The following is an 11,666-nucleotide window of genomic DNA, read 5'->3' as shown; positions in this document are numbered from 1 at the left end:
GGCTGCAGTACAGTGGCCCGATCTCGGCTTACTGCAACCTCCGCCTTCAGGATTAAAGGGATTTTACGGCGTCAGCCTCCATGTCTGGCTAATTTTTATATTTTTAGTAGAGAGGGGATTTTGCTATGTTGACCAGGCTGGTCTTGAACTCCTGACCTCAAGCGATATGCCTGCCTCGGCCACCCAAAGTGCTTGGATTACAGGCCTGAGCCACTGTACCGAGCACATTTCCCCCAACTTTTTTTTTTTTTCCCAGACGGAGTCTCGGTCTGTCGCCCAGGCTGGAGTGCAATGGCACAATCTCGGCTCACTGCAGCCTCTGCCCTCCTGGTTTAAGCTGTTCTCCTGCCTCAGCCTCCCGAGAGTATCTGGGACTACAGGCACACACCTCCATGGCCGGCTAATTTTTTTCTGTATTTTAGTAGAGACGGGGTTTCACCTTGTTGCCTAGGCTGCTGTCGAACTCCTGAGCTCAGGCAGTCTGCCTGCCTCAGTCTCCTAAAGTACTAGGATTACAGGCATGTTGAGATGGAGTCTGCTCTGTCGCCCAGGCTGGATACAGTGGCGTGATCTCGGCTTACTGCAACTTCCGCCTCCCGGGTTCAAGCAATTCTCCTGCCTCAGCCTCCTGAGTAGCTGGGACTACTGGTGCACGCCACCATTCTTGGCCAATTTTTTGTATTTTTAGTAAAGACAGGGTTTTACCATGCTGGCCAGGCTGGTCTTGAACTCCTAATGTCGTGATCCGCCTGCCTTGGCCTCTCAAAGTGCTGGGATTATAGGCTTGAGCCACCCTGCCCGGCCCCCATTTTCCTTTTTAAAATGATTAAAGTAACTTAGGTTATTTAAAACATTTAAACATTACAGAAGACTATCAAGTAAAATTCAGACAGCGCAGAGGTATATCTAGTTAGGATTCCTTGTTTCTTCACTCTCCACCCTTTACATTCTTAATTCCATTCCCCAGGAGGGTATCACACTACAGTATTGCTTGGCAGCTGATGATAATATAAGGAGACATTTCCTTGTTAAGCACTTAGAGACCTAGTCATTCCCCCCCTACCCCAGCCTGTTACTTTGGAGACAGGGTCTCACTCTTGCCCAGGCTGGAGTGTAGTGGATCCCTCATGGCTCATTGCAGCCTTGGGGCTTAAACGATTCTCCCACCTTAGCTGGAACTATAGGCGAGTGCCACCGTGCCTAACTACTTTTTGTAATTTTTGTAGAGATGTGTTTCTCAAATTCCAGCCACCTGTCTCAGCCTCATTTTCAAAATGTTGCATGGTATACCATTGTTTGGATGTACCCTAATATATATTTTTTGGTTCCTTATTATTGATGGACATTTTGGTTATTTCTGAATTTTAGCCATTAAAAGCCTTGCTGTATGAAAATCTTTTTGTCATTGTAGGATAAGTTTCAGGTAGATGATATAAACAGATGATTGTACTTTGGTATAATTTTATTTCTTTTTAAAAAAATTTTTTTTGTTATTTTATAAATAGAGATGGGGTTTTACCATGTTGGCTAGGATGGTCTCGATCTCTTGACCTCGTGATCCGCCTGCCTCGGCCTCCCAAAGTGCTGGGATTACAGACGTGAGCCATCGCGCCCAGCCAGTATAATTTTATTTCATAAGGAATCTTTTTATAACAAAGATTTTATAATTTAAAAGCAGTAGCTAAATCTATTTGAATTAAATGCATTTCTTGGACTCCCCAGCCAAAAAATAAAAGAAAAAAAGAGGAAAAAAGAATTAAATGCATTTCTAAGATTCTGTATATTCTTTTATATTTAGAGACTGGAATAGAAAAGTTTGAAGACTGTATAAAGTAATGGTGAATTTATTACTGTTCTTAACACGAGGTGGTGTCGATCTTAAGGTTATATTGCTTCATTTAATTGGATTGGCAGAAATGATTAGAGGGCCTTTCAGGAAGACATGTAAACAGACACGTTTTGTGTGCATACCATCCTGTGGTAATCCCCTTGAATATCCAACAGCAGCAGAAGTGCTTGTTCTCTTTCTTTCTTTTTTTTTTTAAGACAGAGTCTCCCTCTCTTACCAGGCTGAAGTGCAGTGGCACAATCTCGGCTCACTGCAACCTCCACCTCCCAGGTTCAAGTGATTCTCCTGCCTCAGCCCCCAGAGTAGCTGGGACTACAGGCACGTGTCACCATGCCCAGCTAAAAGTAATTTATTTAATTGCAGATTTTATCTTGGGTACAAAAAAGTATATGAAACATATATAACTTAAAGAATACTACTGCAGTGATCATTATGTATCCACTACCAGATTTAAGAAACAAAATGTTGCGCCAGGCACAGTGGCTCACGCCTGTAATCCCAGCACTTTGGGAGGCTGAGACAGGAGGATTGGGAGTTCGAGACTAGCCTGGCCAACATGTGAAACCCTGTCTCTACCAAAAATACAAAAATTAGTTGGGTGTGGTGGTAGGTACCTGTAATCTCAGCTACTCTGGGGGCTGAGGCAGGAGAATCGCTTGAACCTGGGAGGTGGAGGTTGCAGTGAGAGCCGACTGCAACTGCACTACTACACTGCACTTCATCCTGGATGAAAGAGCAAGACTCCATCTCAGGGAGTAGGGGGGGAAAAAGAAACAAAATGTTTGCATTTTTTTCTTCCGGAGGTCACCTCTGTCCTGACTTTTGTGTTATTTTTTCTCTTTTAAAAATAAGCTTTATGCATATATACATAAATTCACATACATATAAGTTTACACGTACGTACATAAATGTTTACAGATACATAAATTTGCACTCACACTCCTGTATCCTAAACAGTATATTCAGTGGTTTTTTTTTTTTTGAGACAGAGACTCACTGTGTTACCCAGAGTGGAGTGCAGTGGTGTGATCTCGGCTCACTGCAGCTTCCATTTCCCAGGTTCAAGCAATTCTCCTGCTTCAGCGTCCTGAGAGCTGGGATTAGAGGCGCCTGCCACCACACCCGGCTAATTTTTGTATTTTTAGTAGAGACGGAGGTTTCTCCAGGTGGCCAGGCTAGCTAGTCTTGATCTCCTGACCTCAGGTGATCCACCTACCTTGGTCTCACAGAGTGCTAGGATTACAGGCATGAGTCACCATGCCTGGCCTTAGTTTTGTATGAACAGTGTTAGAAACACAATACTTTTTTTTTGAGGGGGGTGGTTTCACCATGTTGGCCTTGATGGTCTCGATCTCTTGACCTGGTGATCCGCCCGCCTCGGCCTCCCAAAGTGCTGGGATTACAGGCGTGAGCCTCTGTGCCTGGCCTTAGAAACACAATTCTAATACAGATAAATAGTGAGCATGTGTCAGTTTTGCTCTATTATTGAGAGTACTCTAAAGAGCTGTTTTTTTGTTTGTTTTTTGTTGTTTTTGAGATGAAGTCTGGCTCTGTCACCCAGGCTGGAGTGCAGTGGCATGATCTCGGCTCACCTGCAACCTCTTCCTCCTGGGCGCAAGCAATTCTCCTGCCTCAGCCTCCTAAGTAGCTGGGATTACAGGTGCACGCCACCACACCTGGTTAATTTTTGTATTTTTAGTAGAGACTGGGTTTCACCAGGCTGGCCAGGCTGGTCTTGAACTCCTGACCTCAGGTGATTTGCCCACCTTGGCCTCCCAAAGTGCTGGGATTACAGGCGTGAGCCACTGTGCCCAGCCAGCAAGCTGGTTTTAAGAGGATATAAAGAATCGATGTTTATGTAGTTTGTAGGGAAAGGAATGTCTCAATTATATGGCTAAATTAGTTTAATTGGTCAATGTTCCACAGGGCAACAAAAACCATAATATCTTCGGGATTGATTTTCTTACCAGGCTGTAAAATCAGAACACCTCATTTATTTCTGCATCTAAATCTTAGAGGGCTATAAACTGTCTGCATCTTTATTAATAGTGGGTTGTTCATTAAATAAACTGTAATAACAAAAGTTCTGTCCCTGAGAGCACAGATGAAGTCCAGACATGCTTATTAGAAAATGCTAGAGCTTTTTTTTTTTTGAGATGGAGACTTGCTCTGTCGCCCAGGCTGGATTGTAATGGCGAAATCTTCACTCACTGCAATCTTTGCCTTCCAGGTTCAAGCAATTCTCCTTCTTCAGTCTCCCAAGTAGCTGGATTACAGGCGCACACCATCATGCCTGGCTAATTTTTGTATTTTTAGTAGAGATGGGGTTTCACTATGTTGGCCAAGCTAGTCTCGAACTCTGACCTCAAGTGATTCGCCCACCTCGGCCTCCCAAAGTGCTGGAATTACAAGTGTCAGCCACTGTGCCTGGCCAGTGCTAGATGTTTCTCAATTTGGGACTGAAATTTTATCATTTTTAATTTAAATGTATTTTTTTTTTTTTTTTTTGAGACGGAATCTTGCTCTGTTGCCCAGGCTGGAATGCAGCGGTGTGATCTTGGCTCACTGCAACTTCTGCCTCCCAAAAATTCAAGTGATTCTCCTTCCTCAGCCTCCCAAGTAGCTGGGACTATAGGTATGCACCACCATGCCCGGCTAATTTTTGTATTTTTAGTAGAGATGGGGTTTCACTATGTTGGCCAGGCTGGTCTTGAACTCCCAGTATTGTGATCTACCTGCCTCAGCCTCCCAAAGTGCTGGGATTATAGGCGTGAGTCACCGTGCTCAGCCTCATTTTGTAATTATAAGCTGAACAGAATGGCTTCAGCTCCCTTGCTTGTTTACAGGGGGCCTTTTGGAGGAAGTTTGTGGTCTGTGTTATGAGTCCTAGGAAAGGGGGATCACCTCAATCAGGGTATCTGGAAGGTTCTAGTGGACCAAGTATTGGAAAGACTACAAATATAAGGTAAGAAGGAGTGGACTTCTCTGCATTTTCTGCTTCTTAGCGCACTGTGGCCTACCTGTAGTTAACAGGGCAGGACCTCTCTGTGAGGGAAGTGAGTGTCCTCTGCTGACGAAGGCTGTACTCCTTGCAGGAGAATAGGAACTGCATCAGCATATGCTCAAGATCAAGCCAAGCCCCACTGAGTACAGATAGGCTCTGGGCCAAGTTCCTGGAGCATTCAGTCCTCAGGTTAAAAAGCTGCTGTATATCAATGGATTTCTGAAAAAGTTGTTTTTTGTAAAGGCACAACCCCCCACCGCCCCACAAAAAAAACTGCTATAGCAGCTAGGACATTATCTCCTGAGTTACACTGCTTCAGTCTGGCCTGATTATCTGCTGCTTCTGGGGCACAGCTGGATTCTCTTTAGCTAAGATCCTGCATCCTGTATTCTCTTTCATTATTTCACTCTCCCTGGTGAAGCTCAAACGACCATAGCTTCTTGACAAGAAGAGTTACATTTTTTGGAAAGCTTTCGTGTCTGAATATTTTTTGTTGTTTAAATAGAGACGGGGTTTTGCCAACACTTTGGGAGGCCGAGACAGGCTGATCATTTGAGGTCAGGAGTTACCAGCCTGACCAACATGGTGAAACCCTGTCTCTCCTAAAAATGCAAAAAAAATTAGCCAGGTGTGGTGGTGTGCACCTGTAATCCCAGCTACTTGGGAGGCTGAGGCAGGACAGTCACTTGAACCCAGGAGGCAGAGGTTGCAGTGAGCTGAGAACATGCCACTGCACTCCAGCCTAGGCAACAGAGTGACACTCTGTCTCAAAAAATAAATAAAAATATGTCAAATTCTGAATTAAATACGTTATTTGGGACACCGATGCATATGGAGGTTACTTAGACCGTGTTTGTATGTTTAAAAATGTATTTATTTTCTTTTGCTTTTTGTAAGCGTCCCTTGGTTTTCTAAATTGCGTTTTTGAAAATGGAATTTTGACATTTGAATCACTTAAAATGCCCTCTAAAAAGGTGTTGTATTTCTTTTTGTGAGGAGTTGCCTCTCATAATAGGAATAATTGCTATCTAATATATTATAAGACTTGTGGGTCAGACATGTAATCCATTCGTCCAGTTCAATAATCTTGTTGTTGGTGTGGTTTTTTCCCCCTTTGGTACCAGGGTCAGTTTTGTGGGATAACATACCTTGGCCTCCAGAATTTTTCTGCCAGGCATGGTGGTTCATACCTCTAATCCTGGAAAGATCACTTGAACCCAGGTGTTTGAGAAGAGCTTAGGTAACATAGGGAGATCTCCATCTCTACACAAAGTTTAAAAAGTAGCCGGGCGTAATGGCTTGTGCCTGTGGTCCCAGCTACTTCAGAGGCTAAGATGGGAGGATTGCTTAAGCCTGGAAGGTTGAGGCTGCACTGAATTTTTACTGCACCACTGCACTCCAGCCTGGGCAACAGAGCGAGAACCTATCTCAAAAAAAAAAAAAAAAAAAAAAAACCACAAAAAACAATAATAATTTAAAGTTTACTAAAAGCAGTTACAGACATGTTATACTGTACAAGATGTCACTCAACAAGCAAGAAGAATTGGCAAGTTTTTGTGTTAATGATAACTTAAACTTTGTATTTTAAAAAATAATTCATGCTCAGTACAGCAAACTTTGAAAACATACAAACAAAAAGCAAAACAAACACATGATCCTACCACCTACAAACATAATAATATTATGAAAGTACTGGTGTTTGACCCTCTTTGTCCTTCCAGAGTTTTTTTTTTTTTTTTTTTTTTTTTTTAGACAGAGAGTTTCGCTCTTGTTACCCAGGCTGGAGTGCAGTGGCGTGATCTCGGCTCACCGCAACCTCTTCCTCCCGGGTTCAAGCAATTCTCCTGCCTCAGCCTCCCAAGTAGCTGGGACTACAGGCGCGTACCACCATGCCCAGCTAATTTTTGTATTTTTAGTAGAGACGGGGTTTCACCTTGTTGACCAGGATGGTCTTGATCTCTTGACCTCGTGATCCATCCGCCTTGGCCTCCCAAAGTGCTGGGATTATAGGTGTGAGCCACCGCGCCCGGCCCAGAGTTTTTATATATGTGTCTGTTTATGCACAAATACTGTTAAATCTTGTTTCCTAAAGGAAATAATAGTGTAGATATACTTTTATAATCTGCTTTTTTTCACTTTTTCATGACCATTTACTTTTGCCATTAAATATTTTTCAAAAATAGATTTTTTTTTTTCTTTGTTGCCAGGCTAGAGTGCAGTGGTGCAATCTCTGCTCACTGCAACCTCCAACTCCCTGGTTCAAGCAATTTTCCTGCCTCAGCCTTCCGAGTAGCTGGGATTACAGGCACACACCACCACACCCAGGTAATTTTTTTTTTTTTTTTGTATTTTTGGTGGTGACAGGTAATTTTTTGTATTTTTAGCAGAGACAGGGTTTCACCATGTTGGCCAGGTGGTTTCAATCTCTTGACCTCGTGATCCGCCCTCTCTCGGCCTCCCAAATTGCTGGGATTACAGGCGTGAGCCACCTCGCCTGGCCATCAGTCTTTTTAAGTTTAACTATTATGGTAGGTATGAGATATGCTTCATTAATTTACATTCCCCTGTTGACTAATGATGTTGAACGTCTTTTTAAGGGCTTATTGGTCATAAATTGTCTGTTCAAGTCTCATATACTTTTGATTGCCTATATTTTATCTTTTTATTATTAATGTTTAGGAGTTCTTTATATATTCAAGGACAAGTCCTTTGCCAAATATTTGTTTTGCAAATATTGTCTCCCATCTGTGTTTTACAGTGTTTGGACCTTCTGTAATATATTTATTGTACTTTTTTAGATTAACAATTGGATTCATTACTTTAAATTTAGAGATATTTTACCTAAAACCATATTTAAGGGTATTATTTGAAAACACAACTGACATACTGTTTAGAAAGAAATTTATGTTTGTGCACATTCTATACAGTGTTGTAATTTTTGCTTTAAATTGTTGTCTTTTTTTTTTCTTTTTTTTTGGTGATGGAGTTTCGCTTTTGTTGCCTAGGCTGGAGTGCAATGGCACAATCTCAGTTCACTGCCACCTCCACCTCCCGGGTCCCAGCGATTGTCTTGCCTCAGCCTCCTGAGTAGCTGGGATTATATAAACGCCCACCACCATGCCTGGCTAATTTTTTGTGTTTTTAGTAGAGATGGGGTTTCACCATGTTGGCCAGGCTGGTCTAACCTCAGGTAATCCACCCACCTTGGCCTCCCAAAGTGCTGGGATTACAAGTGTTAGCCATCGCGCCCGCCCTCTTCATTCCTTCTTGTAGGTCTCAGTTTCATCTGGTATCATTCCCTTCAGCTTAAAGAATTCCCTTTAGCACTTCTTTTCATGCAGATTTGGCGATTAATTGTCTCAGTTTTTGTTTACCTGGAAGTACCTTTATTTTACTCTTACTAAAAAAAAAAAAAAATGATTGGGAATGGTGGCACATACCTGTAATTTCAGCATTTTGGGAGGCTGAGGCAGGCAGATCGCTTGAGTTCAGGAGTTTGAGACCAGCCTGGACAACTTGGTGAAACCCTGTTTCTCTTAAAAAAAAAAAACAAAAAACAACCCCCTCCTCCACCCAAAAAAAGGTTTGTTGAGGTACAGTATATATACTCTAACATTCACCTGTTTTAAGTGTACAGTTGAATGATTTTTAGTCTTTATGGAGCTGCGCAGTCATTGCCACAATCTAGTTTTAGAATCTTGTGGCCTTTTGCAGTCACTTCATATCTTTCTCTTCCCCATCCCCAGACAGCCACTAATCTATTTCATGTCTATAGATTTGTTTATTCTGGTTGTTTCTTGTAAATGGAACCATACAATATGTGGTCTTCTGTCTTTTACTTAGTCCGTTTTTGAGGTTTGTTCATGTTGTAGCATCTGTCAATAGGAACCTCATTTCTTTTTGTTGCTGAATTTGTATTTCATTGTATGGATGTGCTATGTTTTATTTATTCATCTGTTGATCTATGTTTGGTCTTCTACTCCTTAGAAATTATGAGTAATGCTGCTTTGAACAAGTTATTATGAAGATATGTTTTCATTTCTCTTGGGTAGTTAGATAGGAGTAGAATTGCTGTCACCTTCTTGTTTTTTTGATACAGGGTCTCACTCTGTCACCCATCATATAGCTCATTGTAACGTTGAACTTCTGGGCACAAGTGATCCTTCCATCTTAGCCTCAGCCTCCTGAGTAGCTGGGATTACAGGTGCACACCACTATGTTTGGCTGTCCTCATTTTTGGAGAACATTTTTGCTGGGTATAGAATTTGGGATTGAATTTTTTTTTTTCTTTCTTTTCTGAGACAGGGTCTTACTTTGTCACCCAGGCTGGAGTGGTATGATCTCGGCTCACTGTAACATCTACCTCCTGGGTTCAAGTGATTCTCATGCCTCAGCCTCCTGAGTAGCTGGGTCTACAGGCAAGCACCACCACGCCCAGTTAATTTTTGTATTTTTAGTAGAGATGGGGTTTCTCCATGTTGGCCAGGCTAGTCTTGAACTCCTGGCCTCAAGCAGTCTGCCCACCTCAGTCTCCAAAGTGTTGGGATTACAGACGTGAGCCACCGTACCTGATCTGATTTTTTTTTTTCTTGAAGCATTATTAACAATGTAATTCCTCTGTTTTCTGGCTTCCATTGTTTTGATTAGAAGTCAGCCATCATTCGTATTGTTCTAGCTCTGTATGTTGTATTTATTTTTTTTCTCCATAAAGTTGTTTCAAGAGTTTCTCTTTATCTCTGCTTTTCAGCAGTTTGATTATGATGTTTCCTTGGTATTTATTCTCCTTGGAGTTTGCCGAGTTTTTTAGATTTTTAAGTTAATATTTTCACTAAATTTGAGAAATTTTCACCTATTAGTTTTTCTTCTGCTGCTGCTGCTGCTTCTTCTTCTTCGTCGTCTTCGTCTTCATCTTCTTCTTCTTTCTTCTTTTTTTTTGAGACAGAGTTTCATTCTTGTTGTCCAGGCTAGAGTGCAGTGAATGGTGTGATCTCAGTTCACTGCAACCTCTGCCTCCCAGGTTCAAGCGATTGTCCTGCCTCAGCCTCCCAAGTAGCTGAGATTACAGGCATGCACCACCACATCTGGCTGATTTTGTACTTTTAGCGTGACACGTTTCACCATGTTGGCCAGACTGGTCTTGAACTCCTGACCTCAGGTAATCCCAGCCAACTAAAGCGCTGGGATTACAGGCATGAGCCACCACACCCGGACCATCTGTTATTTTTTTCAAAACTTTTTTTCTTTCTCATTCTGTCTCTTCTTCTTCTGGGACTTTAATTACATGTATTTTAGATCACTTAGTATTGTTCCTCAGGTCTCTACACTGGTTAATTTCTTTTGATGTTACAGTTTATTGTCCCTTTCTTCTACTGTCTGAATCTGCGATTAAGTTCATTTAGTTAATTTTTAAACTCAAACATTGTAATTTGCAGCTCTAGAATTTCCATTTGAATCTTTTTACATGTTAATTTGTTTTTTTAGAAATAGGGTCTCACCATGTTGCCTGGGCTGGGTGTGAAGTCCTGGCCTCAAGCATTCTCCCTGTCTCAGCCTTTTAAGTAACTGGGATTGAAGGTACAAGCCATCACATTGGCTGCTGATTCTTTTTTTAAAAAATAGTTTCTGGCCAGGTACGGTGGCTCACGCCTATAATCCCAGCACTTTGGGAGGCTGAGGTGGGTGGATCATGAGGTCAAGAGATCAAGACCATCCTGGTCAACAAGGTGAAACCCCGTCTCTACTAAAAATACAAAAATTAGCTGGGCATGGTGGTGTGCACCTGTAGTCTCAGCTACTTGGGAGGCTGAGGCAGGAGAATTGCCTGAACCCAGGAGGTGGAGGTTGCGGTGAGCTGAGATGGTGCCATTGCACTCCAGTCTGGGTAACAACAGCAAAACTGTCTCAAAAAAAAAAAAAAAAAATTTTTTTCTTTCACTACTAAGATGCTTCATTGGTTCTGTTATTTTGACCGTGTTTTCCTTTAAGTCCTTGAATATGATTACTATAATGGGTGCTTTGAACACCTTGTCTGCTGATTTCAATATGTGAGTCATTTTGGGATTTATTTCTATTGACTGTTCTTTTTCCTCCTTAAAAGTAGGACACATTTTCCTGCTTCTTTGCATGTCTAGTAATTTTTTTAGTATATACTGGACATTGTGAATAATACTGAAAAGTGTTGCTTTTTGTTGTAACAGGCAGTTAAAATATTGGCTGATTACCTTAAAATTGTGGAGACTTGGTTTTATATTTTGTTACTGTTGTATATCAGTAACAAAATATAGGATACACTGTAGGATATGTCCCTACAGTGTTTACTGATCCTCCCTGACTTGGTAGAACTCAAATTCTAAAATGTCTCTCTTATATTTAAGTGTTTGGGGCTCTCTGTGACTTACTCCTTTTGACGATTTTCCCCCTCAATTTCCAGCTGCTCTGGTGGTCCTGAACTCCAACTTCTGGCATCTCAAGCCAAGAGGACCGTGGCTTTTTGCTTGCGTTTTAGCTGCTTTGTTCCAAGGGGACTCCCTGGGCTGGTAGTGGGAGGTTAAAGGGGTTTCTCAGGGAAACAGCCGATCTCACTGTGTTTTCTTTCTTTCTTTTTTTTCTTTTTATAGATGGAGTTTTGCTCCGTCGCCCAGGCTGGAGTGCAGTGGTGCAATCTAGGCTCACCACAACCTCTTCCCTCCTGGGATCAAATGATTCTCCTCTCTCAGCCTCCGGAGTAGCTGGGATGACAGGCGCATACCACCACACCTGGCTGAATTTTTTTGTTTGCTTTTGTTTTTTGAGACGGAGTCTTGCTTTGTCACC

General features: G+C 42.0%; 1 protein-coding gene across 8 annotated transcripts in view; it reads left to right on the top strand.

Moving 5' to 3' along the window:
- TMEM50B (transmembrane protein 50B) overlaps positions 1-11,666 on the top strand; it is a 55,279-nt gene that overhangs the window by 1,508 nt on the left and 42,105 nt on the right. The window contains exon 2 of one of the 8 annotated variants that reach the window (XM_054249048.2): positions 7,061-7,178. The exons of the other annotated variants lie outside the window; for them this stretch is intronic. The gene's annotated coding sequence lies outside the window, so the exon portion shown is untranslated. The remainder of the gene's footprint in view (positions 1-7,060; positions 7,179-11,666) is intronic. 8 annotated transcript variants of the gene reach the window in all.

Source organism: Callithrix jacchus, chromosome 21 (genome assembly GCF_049354715.1).
Source record: "Callithrix jacchus isolate 240 chromosome 21, calJac240_pri, whole genome shotgun sequence".
In the NCBI taxonomy this organism is placed as follows: Eukaryota; Metazoa; Chordata; class Mammalia; order Primates; family Cebidae; genus Callithrix; species Callithrix jacchus.
The sequence above is the reverse complement of the archived record's forward strand: the minus strand, read 5'-3'. Positions and strand labels throughout refer to the sequence as shown.